The sequence below is a fragment of the Lolium perenne genome, chromosome 3, assembly GCF_019359855.2.
Source record: "Lolium perenne isolate Kyuss_39 chromosome 3, Kyuss_2.0, whole genome shotgun sequence".
Classification (NCBI taxonomy): Eukaryota; Viridiplantae; Streptophyta; class Magnoliopsida; order Poales; family Poaceae; genus Lolium; species Lolium perenne.
The window spans coordinates 8,763,535-8,776,345 of record NC_067246.2 but is presented as its reverse complement, the minus strand read 5'-3'; the positions used below and the strand labels follow the sequence as shown (position 1 = coordinate 8,776,345).

Sequence of the window (12,811 nt, the reverse complement as noted above, 5' to 3'; positions counted from 1 at the left end):
AAAGGAACTACTCATACATGAAGGGATCAACATCATAGCAATATGAATATGAAGGTACAATTGCATACAAGTGTAAATCCTAATAGAGTTTGGATCACAACCAAGTAGGCAAAGGGGGTCGTAGTGAAGACGTTGATGATGGAGATCGACGCGTTGCCCTTCAAGATCCTATCCTCCTCCTTTTCTGTGTGTTGATGGAGATGGTGATGGAGGCGGCGGCTGCGGAGATGGCGGCGGCGGTGATACGTCCCCGACGTATCCATAATTTCTGTCGTTCCATGCTTGTTTTATGACAATACTTACATGTTTTGCTTGCACTTTATGATGTTTTTATGCGTTTTCCGGAACTAACCTATTAACAAGATGCCACAGTGCCAGTTCCTGTTTTCTGCTCTTTTTGGTTCCAGAAAGGCTGTTCGGGCAATATTCTCGGAATTGGACGAAATCAACGCCAAACCTCCTATTTTTCCCGGAAGCATCTAGAACACCGAAGAAGAGTCGGAGAGGGGCCAGGGGGCCACCACACCACATGGCGGCGCGGGCCAGGCCCTGGCCGCGCCGGCCTAGGGTGTGGCGCCCCAGTGTGCCCCTCGTCGCCTCTTCGCCTATAAAAGCCCTTTTCGACCTAAAAACACCGTACCAATTGACGAAACTCCGTAAAGACTCAGGCGCCGCCACCGTCGCGAAACTCCAATTCGGGGGGACAGAACTCTGTCCCGGCACCCTGCCGGGACGGGGAAGTGCCCCCGGAAGCCATCTCCATCAACGCCACCGCCTCCGCCATGCTCCGTGAGTAGTTCCCCCATGGACTACGGGTTCTAGCAGTAGCTATGTCGGTATACTCTCCCCCAGTACTTCAATACAATGGTCTCATGAGCTGCCTTACATGATTGAGATTCATCTGATGTAATCGGTGTTGTGTTTGTTGGGATCCGATGGATGATACATTATGATTAGTCTATCTATAAAGTTTGTGAAGTTATTGTTGCTGCAATCTTGTTATGCTTAATGCTTGTCACTAGGGCCCGAGTGCCATGATCTTAGATTTAAGCTCTATATTGTTGCTTAGATTGTATCTACAAGTTGTATGCACATGTCACTGTCCGGAACCAGTGGCCCCGAAGTGACAGAAATCGGGACAACCGGAGGGGATGGTAGTGATGTAAGGATCACATGTTTTCACGGAGTGTTAATACTTTGCCCCGGTACTCTATTAAAAGGAGTACCTTAATATCCAGTAGTTTCCCTTGAGGCCCGGCTGCCACCGGCTGGTAGGACAAAAGATGTTGTGCAAGTTTCTCATTACGAGCACGTACGACTATATACGGAAAACATGCCTACATGATTAATGAATTGATGTTCTAGCTTAATGCTTTGATTCCTGTCAATTGCCCAACTGTAATTTGTTCACCCAACACTTGTCACTTATTGGAGAGTTACCACTAGTGAAGATCGCTGGGAACCCCGGTCCATCTTTCATCATAATATACTTGTTCTACATGTCATTGGAAGTAGTATCAACTATTCTCTGGTGCCATTGCTCTCATATTGCTATTACCGCTGCTGTGTTACTGTTACTACTGCTCTCATATTACTGCTACTTTCACATCACCCCTGTTGCTAGTGCTTTTCCAGGTGCAGCTGAATTGACAACTCAGTTGTTAAGGCTTATAAGTATTCTTTACCTCCCCTTGTGTCGAATCAATAAATTTGGGTTTTACTTCCCTCGAAGACTATCGCGATCCCCTATACTTGTGGGTTATCAGGCGGCGCGGCGGAGCAGCAGGGCTCTGCCCCTTAGGGCGTGCATGAAGTGGTGCCTCTCCTTGCCTCCTCCCCTCTTTATATAGGTGCTAGAGGTCGGTTTCGCAAACCGATGGATCCTGGGGCCGAATATGACCATCGGGCCTTCACAAATATTGTTCCATTTGATGAAACGGACCCAACGAAGCCCGGTACGGGCGGGCGCTGCCCGTACCGATGGTCGCCAAAGTTACTAGAGATTCGTATATTGGACGACATTTCTTCATACGAACGCCGATTTGGGTGTTCTTCGGCTCGTTGAACTCGTATGGACGAGGGCTACAAAACCATGGTCTTAAAATTTAAATATAAGATGTTAGAAAAATATCACTTTTCCTACACCTTACGTGGCTAAGTTTGTTGCCTGCAATTCTCCCATCTTGTACCCTCTTGGTCCCTTTTTGCTCCATTTTTTCATGATCACCAATAACACCTAAATACACATCCAAGACAAGGGAAACATAATAAAATCCTACTAAAATTATTAAATATGCGAAGCTCATATGGAAATGAACAAGAACTCCTAAGTATGCAAAATAGGCACATATGTATCTTGCTAGAGCATGCATGCGTGACAATATGAGTAATAGTATACTTAAAAACATGTGTATCCCCGACTAGTTGCTTGGAATGAACTGTTTCAGCTTTTAGATTCAATCCAGCTAGTTCAGGGGACAGATGAATTTCGTTGGAGTCTCACCAAGAATTGTACATTTTCAGTTAGCTCCATGTACAAAGCATTATGTATACCAACCCAACCGGTTGTAAATAATAAATCCATCTTGAAGATGAAGATACCTCTCAAAACAAAGGTCTTTGCATAGTATCTTCGTTGAGGTGTGATTCTTACTAAATATAACCTTGTAAAACTCAACTGGCAGGGTTGTACAAAATGTGTGTTCTATCACAAAAAAGAGACAATAAAACACATTTTCTTCAATTGTCGAGTTGCTAGATCTATATGGTCAATCATTCAGATAGGTTCTACCTTATACCCACCTCGTAGCATTGCAAACATTTTTGGCAGTTGGCTAAATGGGGTAGATTCTAGGTACAAAACGATTATCAGAGTGGGAGCGATTGTGGTAGCATTGTCGGTTTGGCTATGTAGAAATGACAAGGTTTTTAATGACAAAAATTTCTCTATCATGCAGGTCATTTACCGGTGTACAGCTTTGCTCCGTTCATGGTCGTCACTTCATCGTTTGGAGGTTCGCGACCTCTTTATGGAAGTGTCTACAACGATTGAAGAACACGGTTATGGAGTTTATTTCCCAACATGGGTGGCTGCATAATACGGAAGATTGAAGCCAACGGAGCGTCATAGTATTACCTTATATATATATATATATATATATATATATATATATATATATATATATATATATATATATATATATATATATATATATATATATATATATATATATATATACATACATATATATAGGCAAAAGCTTTGGTATGTTACCAAACTGCAGTGCATGCTATCATTGCCGTCCACCTCCGTGCCAAGATCCGTGCTAAATGTAGTCAATTTCTTTTCCAAACAGGCATCTTTCCTTTTAGTGTCCCGATGACTGCATGCAGTTCTGGCCCGGCAGAAGTCTGAGACAGGGAGAGAGGAGCCGTTGGGCTTGTCCGTTCCTTTCAGACCCGTTGGGCTTGGCAGTATTCTCCTCGAAACGCATATCGCCCAGGCCTCGAGCAACTTCTCTCCCCTGCCGTCCCCGACCTCCTCCACCCTCCCCCCCTCCCTGCACATTGAGATCTCCCACGGTACCCTGCCCGTTCTGGCGACCGGCGGCGCCCCGGCAGTTCTGCCCCGCGCATATCTAGGCAAAAATCTGCGCGTCCGCCTTTTCGGCCTCTATTGACGGTGCCGCCCTGGCCTTCCTCCTCTACCTCACCCGCGCGTCCGCTATCGGGCGGGCTCCCCTGTGCCACCGTCGCCCTGCTCCTCCCCATCGAAGCGAGGGCACCGGCTCCACCAGGTCATCCCCATCGACGCGAGGGCGCCGCCGCCGCCCCTGCTCGAGGCCGCCGCTCCTTCCTTGCTCATCTTCACCAGCACGAGGACGCTTCTCCTCTCCCGGCATCTGGCGCCGCTCCGCCTCCCTCTACTCCGGCTCGGGCTCGCGTCCCTGCCCATCTTCACCAGCACGAGGACGATGCTCCTCTCCATGCATCTGGCAGCGACCACGACAACAGACACCAAGAGCCCATGTCTGAGACGAGCGGTGGTAATGGTTCTGCGGCGCGCGGCCGTCCTGCTGGAGTTGAGACGACGCGCATTCCCGAGCCTGCCCCGCGTGGCCGCCAGCGTGCGGCGAACGACTTCCCGGAGGCCGGAGCGGGGCGGAGACGTTGGCGAGGACAGCGCTCGGCCCGCCGCCCCTGCTCCTCCCCCCTCCGGCGCGAGGCCGCCGCTCCGTCCCTGCTCATCTTCACCAGCACGAGCGCGCTGCTCCTCTCCCGCTATTGTTTTGTTGTTCTTCAGGTGGTACTGTAGCTTCTTCAGGATCAACGGGAATGGCTGCTTCTACAGGTAAATCTTGTCGGCAGATATATTGTTCAGGTGATTGATTTGCATAGATATACACAGCCAATTTTTGTGGCAGCTCTTTATGGTTAATCCTGTTCTTCAGATGTGAATTTGAATCATAATATTCATACTAATTTGGTTATTTCTCCATGTGCTAAGGCCATGATAACATTAGCTACATTGGTAATAATAGTTGTCCAACTGAACCGACCAAACTGTGATGTGTGTCATCTTTGACCAGTTAGGCTTAGAATTAGATGCTAACCCACTGCTATTTTTTTTCTAGAAGATTGCATCTATGCCGTCAGTAATTCCCATAATTTCACTCAACTGAATTAAACACCATCATATGTGGTTATCTTGGCGTCTAATGATTGTATGCCTCTTTTAAGCCATGTATTGGTCTTTGCTTATTCTTCCAGTAGATGATATTGACTAGATAGCTATAATCGTGTTTCATTTATAACATCTTCTCTGAATGAGAGCTATAATCGTGGACAGTACTGGCAAACAGTGAGAGCTGAATCATCCAACCTGCAGTTAAATTGCTCACACCCACTCTCTGTTTTGAGTAGAGTTTTTTGCAGTTCATAGTACACGTAAGAGTATTATGTGTGCTGATATCTAACCTTGTAGATGTAGGCTATGTGTGACTGTTTTCTACCTGATTTAGAAGTTCTAACCGTGTGGGCTTCAGCAGATTGTGAGAGTTTATCTGAACATTTCTTCCTTATGTTATTTGATTGTTTTAATCAGTCCAACTGAAATTTTGTTCGCTGTTTCAAAATTGTTGAGCAGACAAGTATTATTTCGCTGCTACCTTGATCATGGACAGAAATGGAACTTTCTTTTCTTACAGGCATAGTTTCTATTGTTCAGATCTTCCAGGCAACACGAGGAGTTTTTCTGATATCCATGCCTTTTTTTTTGCAGGAGCGTTCACCGTGTAGGTTCTATCTGCCCCTCGGGCCGTCTCATGGATCTGCTGACATGATCCCGTAAGATCTCAGTTACTCAACATATGAGTCTGTTTGAAGTGCCGCAAGGACGACCACCAGTATGGTCGTGCTGTCTATATTCTTTGTTTGGTTTGGCCATGTTTTCGCTATGTTCTGCAAGATCTGACTGAAATATGGCCACTAGGGGGTGGGAATCGGTGTTGCTAGTTCTGATTTAGGTGAGAAAAATCTGTGTGGGGTAATTTGTGAGGTTGATTGGTTGATTTGTTGTTTGTTATGTACCCAGCTAGTGTCATGTTGTAAGCGTTTGGGATAGGCATGTATATGAATCTCAATAGTCATTTAGCTTCGGATCTGTAATATTGGCATTAACATGTTTCGACAGCTATATTTAAAACGCGTGTTCATAATTCCTGGGGATTGATGTCGTGTCTTGCCTTGATAGTTGTTTTCACGATCATAGAGGACCTGCTTTTTTTATTTTCTATATAGTTGCATTTCCTTCAGGCCGCCATCCCATGGCATTGTATAGTTGCAGGGTAAGTATGTTTTCGATCAGTGACTTGGTGTTTAAAATCGGTGGCAAATTGATACATGAAGTGTCATAGAAGTCTGGTAGCCGGTGACATATCAGTTCACAAATCATAAGCGTGAATTTAGTTTCCAATCCACAGGAATGGTCGAGGGCGTTCTGTCATTTTTCCATATACATAGAGTTATATGTTGCTCTTAGGCTGTCATCGCATGAAGTTCAGTAAATTCAGAGAGAATTGGTGTTGGATGATGAAGTTAAGATATGCTCGAGGCACCCTAGTCGTCCCTCCCTGCTGCCATTGGAGGATGCGACTGGGCAAGCCCACGTCGCAGATGCAGCGATTCATGGAGGCTTGTGGCCTCCCCAGCGGCGGCACCCTCTCATCCGGCTGCGGCGGCGCCCTCTCATTTTGCAGCCTCACTCTTCAATGATGCCATTGTTTTGGAAGGGTGCTTTAAAAGTTAAGTTGTGGTGATGAATAATTTTCTTGGCATATAAGTTGATCTCTTTGTCACCCATGTTGCCGATTTTTAAGTTAATTATTTCATATTTATTGTTAGGTACTCCAAAATTTCAACTAGGGTGCCGGATGAATCTTGATGAGGGTGCTTTAAAAACCTAGTTGTGGTGCAGAATAATTTGCTGGAACCCAAAAATGATTTGCGACACCGGACCTACATATTTGCATGTTTGATTAATTTTTTAGTCTATTCTTAGATACTTAACAACTTCAACCTTGGTGTCCAACGTATTTTAACAAAGGTGCTTTAAAAATTAAGTTGTAGTGCCAAATAATTTTGTTTGACCTATAAATAGACTCGCGAGCAAGTATGTTTTTTTTAACTCTACATTTAGATACTTCACGAATTTTAACCGGGTGCCGGATGGACCTTTAGGAGGGTGCTTGAAAATTTATGTTGAAAGAGACTCGTGACATCGGACCTATTCCAAGTATGATTTTTTTCTTTCAAGTCTACATTTAGGTACTGCTCAATTTTTAACTAGGTGCCGGATGGATTTTTAGGAGGATGCTTGAAAAGTTATGGTGTGGTACCAAATATAACAGGAAACCCTAACCATACACCCTAAACCATATCAATAAGCACCAAAATCCTAAATCCAAGGTACATAATGCTCTATTAGCGAGGTGCGGCATATATCAGAAGTAGGTGCCTTTTTAGATTTGTTGTACCGATGTATCGTGTGCATTATACTTGAGGTACCGATAGCACCATATATGAAGGTACGACTTAAATCGATGGTTGCTGTTGTAGTTCAGACATGGTACTGCACACACATTAAGGTGCGAGATAATTGGATTGTCGGTACTGATTCTCTTAACCATCGGGTACCGGATCAATACTTGTCGAGGCACCCCAACACCTATAATACAACCCTAATAAACCATAAAATCCTAAATTCGAAGTACTCGATGCTCTCTTGGGGAGGTGCGACATATATCGAAGTTAAGTTATTTTGTTAGATTCTCGCATCGATGTATCGATTGCGCTGTGCTTGAGGTACTAAATGCCATATTGGCGACGTACAACATATACCTACCCTAGTGCAGGTTTTAAGATTATATCGGTGCACTAAGTAACAGAAAACCCTAACCCTACACCCTAAACCATATCCATAAGCACCAAAATCCTAAATCTAAGGAACATAATGCTCTCTTAGCCAGGTGTGACGTATTTCGAAATTAGGTGCATTTCAAGGTTTGTTGTACCGAGGTAACGATAGCAACATATATGAAGGTACGACTTAAATCGACGGTTGATGATGTAGTTCAGATATGGTACTGCACACACATTAAGCAAGGTGCGAGATAATTGTATTGCCGGTACCGATTCTCTTTACCATTGGGTACCGATTTGTTATACCGACGTATCATGTGCATTATACTCGAGGTACTGATAACACCATATATGAAGGTACAACTTATATCGACGGTTGGTGCTGTAGTTCAGACATGGTACTACACACACATTATGGTGCGAGATAATTGGATTGTCGGTACCGATTCTCTTTACCATCGGGTACCGGATCAGTACTTGTGGAGGCACCCCAAACCCTATAATACAACCTAATAAACCATAAAACCCTAAATGCAAAGTACTCGATGCTCTCTTGGGGAGGTGTGACATATATCAGAGTTAGATGCTTTTGTCTGATAGCCTTAAACAAATCAGGTACTGCACATACATTAACCAAGGTGCGACATAATTGGATTGTCGGTACCAATCCTCTTGAACATCGGGTTACTAGATCAACACTAGTGAAGGCACCCTAACCCCTATAATATAACCCTAATAAACCATGAAACCATAAATCCAAGGTACTTGATGCTCTCTTAACGGAGGTGCAACATAGATCGGAGTTAGGTGATTTTGTTAGATTCTCACACCAATGTATCAATTACACTGTGCTCGAGGTACTGAATGTCATATTGGGGACGTACGCCATTTACCTACCCAAGGTACATAATGCTCTCTTAGTGAGGTGCGACATATATCGAAACTAGGTGCTTCGTAAGATTTGTTGTATTGATCTAGCGTGTGTATTATACTCGAGGTACCGATAGAAGCATATATGAAGGTGCGACGATTGGTGCTATAGTTTAGACTAGTACATCACATACATTAACCAAGGTGCGAGATAATTGGATCGTTGGTACCGATTCTCTTTACCATCGGGTACCAGATCAGTACTAGTCGAGGCACCTAATCCCTATAATACAACCCTAATAAACCATAATAACCTAAATCTAAGGTACTTGATGCTCTCTTGGGGAGGTGCGGCATATATCAGAGTTAGATGCTTTTGTTAGATTACCGCACCGATGTATCTGTTTGCCTTGTGCTCGAGGTACTGAATACCATATTGGCGACGTACGAAATATACCTACCCTCTGTGCGGTTTTTAAGAGCATACTGGTGCACTGATATAATAGAAAATCCTAACCCCATAAGCACCAAAATCCTATATCCAAGGTACATAATGCTCTGAATTTTTATATAACTTAGAACCGGTATCCCTAGCGATTACTGTTCAAATACATTTGAGGTACCGATGACCTTATAATGAAGGTGCGGCTGACCTCGGCGTATGTACTTGTAGAGCAATCCAAAACCCTAATTACTTGCTAAGTAGCAAAGGTTACATTGACTTTAGGTGCTTTTTGTTTGGGTACCAAAGGTACGACTTACAGTGACGTGGGTACGACTTACTGTGATGTAGGTGCTTGTATAACATTTTTGAAAACTCTAAAACCTAAGTACCGAATGAGATCTGCAACAGGGTACGACATAATCTTAAGGTAGGTGCTGATGTACGAGGGTTTCGATCTACCGATAGCCCATGGTGAATAGCGTTGAAATAGATTCGAGGTACCGATAGCCTTAAAATAAAGGTGGGGCTAACCTCGGCGTAGGTGCTTGTATAGCAATCCAAAGCCCTAATTACTAAGTACAGAATGTTATATTAGCCGGGTATGACTTACATTGACTTTTACGTGTTTTTTGTATCAGTGCTAATAGCCCATGTAAAAAAGGTATTACTTACCTAGGCGTAGGTGCTCGTACAACATTTTTAAGACCCAAAATTCTAAGTACCAAACAATATGTTAGCGGGGTATGACATAATCCCAAGGTAGGTGCTGATGTACGAGTGTTCTGATTTTCGATAGAACCTAGAACCGGTAGCCCTGGCAATTAACATTGATATATATTCGAGGTACCGATAACCTTATAATGAAGGTGCGCATGACCTCGTTGTAGGTACTTGTAGAGCAATCCAAACCCCTAATTAATAAGTACCAAATGTTACATTGACTTCAAGGGCCTTTTGTATGGGTGATAAGAGCTCAGTAATAAAGGTGCGACTTACCCGTGACGTAGGTTCTTGTACAACATTTTTTCAATACTATGAATCCTAAGCACCGAATGATCTGTCAGCGGGGTACGACATAATCCTAAGGTGGGTGCTGATGTACGAGTGTTCCGATTACCGTTAGAACTTAGAACCGGTAGCCCTTGTGACTACCGTTGAAATATATTCGAGGCACCGATAGCCTTATAATGAAGGTGCGGCTAACTTCGGCGTAGGTGCTTGTAGAGCAATCCAATCTCCTAATTGCTAAGTATTTAATGCTATATTAGCGGAGTACGACTTACATTGACTTTTACGTGCCTTTTGTATCGGTATTAATAGCCCATGTAAAAAAGGTATGACCTACCTAAGCGTAGGTGCTTGTAAAATTCTAAGTACCGAATGTTCTGTCAGCGGGTACGACATAATCCACTGGTAGGTACCTCGGTACAACTGTTCCGATTTATCGATAGAACCTAGAACCGGTAGCCCTAGTAATTAGCGTTGATATATATATTCGAGGTACCGATAGCCTTATAATAAAGGCGCAAGAGGTACCGATAGCCTTATAATGAAGGTGTGACTAACCTCGGATGTGGATGTGGATATTTTCTCCTGTCTCAATACAAATGAATTTCACACGGACGAATTTGTTCACATAGCTCAGCTACTCAATTGGTTCTTACGGTCATACCAAAAAATAATATATTGAACAAGGAAATATAATGGACATCCATTACGTCTCATCATAGCAACATTCTCATGCATGTTTGCTGCCTTAACTAAAACAGAGACACAATCAAATTCGACAAATCTTAGATGTTTCAAAGAGGAAGCTTCAGTCCTTTTTTTTTGTAAGTTGAAACGCATGGGGACGCTCACAGGAGTCCTAGGTCCATCACGCTTGGGACATGTAGATTGGTAGTGACCTGTCTCACGCCTCTCTGGTTCGGACGGGATGCTTCGCCACTTTGATCATAAATGTCAGGATCAACACTAGGTGCATCAGCAGTTTCAGCTGGTACTCTTTCAGTAGGCTTTTGAGCGGTCGTGGCGGCAATAGGTGCAAGTTCTTTGTTAAGCTCGTCCAGCTTTCTCATCGCATAGGCGAAAGTCTCCATTGATACATTACCAAGACGGACACTTTCACACGAGTTCGTGTATATAATGCTGTGTCTGAATGTCTTCGACATAATATGCTGATTGTCTCGCTGGTAGCACCGCAGCTTGAGTGGAAGAATGTCTCTCGCGTGCTTAGTCCACCTCTTCATCACATAGTGCTCTGGTATATATAAGTGTCACACCAAAATGGATCATGACCTGGAATAGGGAGCAGGGTTACATGATTCGCATGTTTTATTAATCAGACGAGGCAATGCTTTATATAAGATCACATAGGTAAGAAACTACCTTAAGTGAGTGGCAATAGAGAATGCCCATGTGTTCAAACTTCTCACACATACATGGTCATCATCTCCTTCACCAGAAGTTAAAATTCTCTTTTGAATTCAGATGTTTTCGAGTACATGGTTCCCAGTTTCTCTTTCATATTCTTCATCACATGCCACTTGCACCAACGGTGAGTTGTGGATAGAAACACATTTGCTATAGCTAGCTCCATTTGACGGCACTGATCTGAAAATATTACATACCATGTAAGATAGTGAATACAGCAACAAGAAATGTTTGTTCATCGCATCATTAAACCAATGTTCAGATTGTACCACAAGATACCTGTCAAAATAGTCTACGGGTGATTCCCATGCATTGCCTTCATAAACATGTTGAAAGCCCACTCAAAAGACTCTACAGTCTCTTCTCTAACCACCACACATGCAAGCAGGCAGCACTGAAAATGATTGTTGACGCCCAAAAACATACCAACCGGCATCTCATACAGATTGCTCATGTAAGTAGTATCAAAGGTGATTGCATCTCCAAAGCAGACATAATCGGCCCTGGACTTGGCATGAGACCAAACTATTGACCTCACTCTCCTCTCCGAGTCCATGTCAACACTATAAAAAAAGTCACCATCTGAAGCTTGTGATTCCCCAAACAACACCACCAGTTTGTTAATGTCATCTTGGCTAGCCTCATGAGCTAATGATGAACAGGTACTCTTTAATGATCGCTTTCTGAGAGGCAGATTAGCAGCGCTACCGTGCATATCACACATCACACCATACACTTGATTCAGGGGTATATTGTTCCCTCTCATATGTCCGATTAGAAGCCTCAAAGACGGATCAACATTGTTATGGCATTTCTAGTGCATTTTCTCCCCCGTGGTATCGGCCATCATATGGTTATGGTGAAGTTCGTCTGAGGGATGTACCACCCATGATAAAAGGTCCTCCTGAGGCGAATCATGGCTTTACACTCCTTACGGACTGATTCAGAAACCCCAGGTCTGCTACGACCCTGTTGCCAAATGAACGTTTTCTATGGTCAGAGGCAAATCAATGGTTCAATTATTGAAGATACAGAACAATGAGGGGAGAGTGAACAAATTAAATGTACCTCACATGAGCAATTAAATTCTTGCAGAGACTTATAGTCACTGGTATTCTCATACTTCCTTCCTCTTTTTATGCTAAACCCCAGCTCCCAGGAATGTGTGTTATAAAACTCATATGCCTCCACTTCTGAATCAAACTGCAAGCCAACATACAGAGCAAAAACTGAATGGCCTGCACTCCCAACGGGTCGCTTCAGTGCCGCCTCCATGCACCGTCTGTACCATCTTCCCTCAGACGGAAAGCTGCGCCGTTGCGTCCTCTGAAGATAACATACAAGCAACGTGGGGTAAATCTTACTGATCAACTGATTTTTTTTTGCATGAGGTATCACGTGAATTATATGAAAGTTGAAAGATCTAGCATAATTACCTTTGGCGCATCCCAGGACCCAGAGGCGACCCAGCTGGCTAGGACTTGACAGTGTCACGATACGACGATAGGATTTGAAACTAAGAGGTTTTTTGTGCAGACATCGCTGCAATTGGTCTTCTTGTTCTGGTCTCGTTTTATCAACATTCATAACAGAAGATGCGGCTTCAACTGAAGATGATGCCATCGGTCTTGGCGAAATTGAGGC

General features: G+C 43.7%; 2 long non-coding RNA genes across 2 annotated transcripts; one reads left to right on the top strand and one right to left on the bottom strand.

Moving 5' to 3' along the window:
• The first annotated feature begins 3,539 nt into the window (after positions 1 to 3,539).
• LOC127325804 (uncharacterized) lies at positions 3,540 to 5,721 on the top strand. The gene is made up of 2 exons (XR_011754583.1): positions 3,540 to 4,351; positions 5,282 to 5,721. It is a non-coding gene; the product is annotated as an uncharacterized lncRNA (long non-coding RNA).
• Positions 5,722 to 10,760: 5,039 nt separating this feature from the next.
• On the bottom strand, positions 10,761 to 12,179 carry LOC127325842 (uncharacterized). The gene is made up of 2 exons (XR_007867389.2): positions 11,123 to 12,179; positions 10,761 to 11,032 (listed from the first exon to the last, which is right to left on the bottom strand). It is a non-coding gene; the product is annotated as an uncharacterized lncRNA (long non-coding RNA).
• Between the last annotated feature and the right edge of the window lie 632 nt (positions 12,180 to 12,811).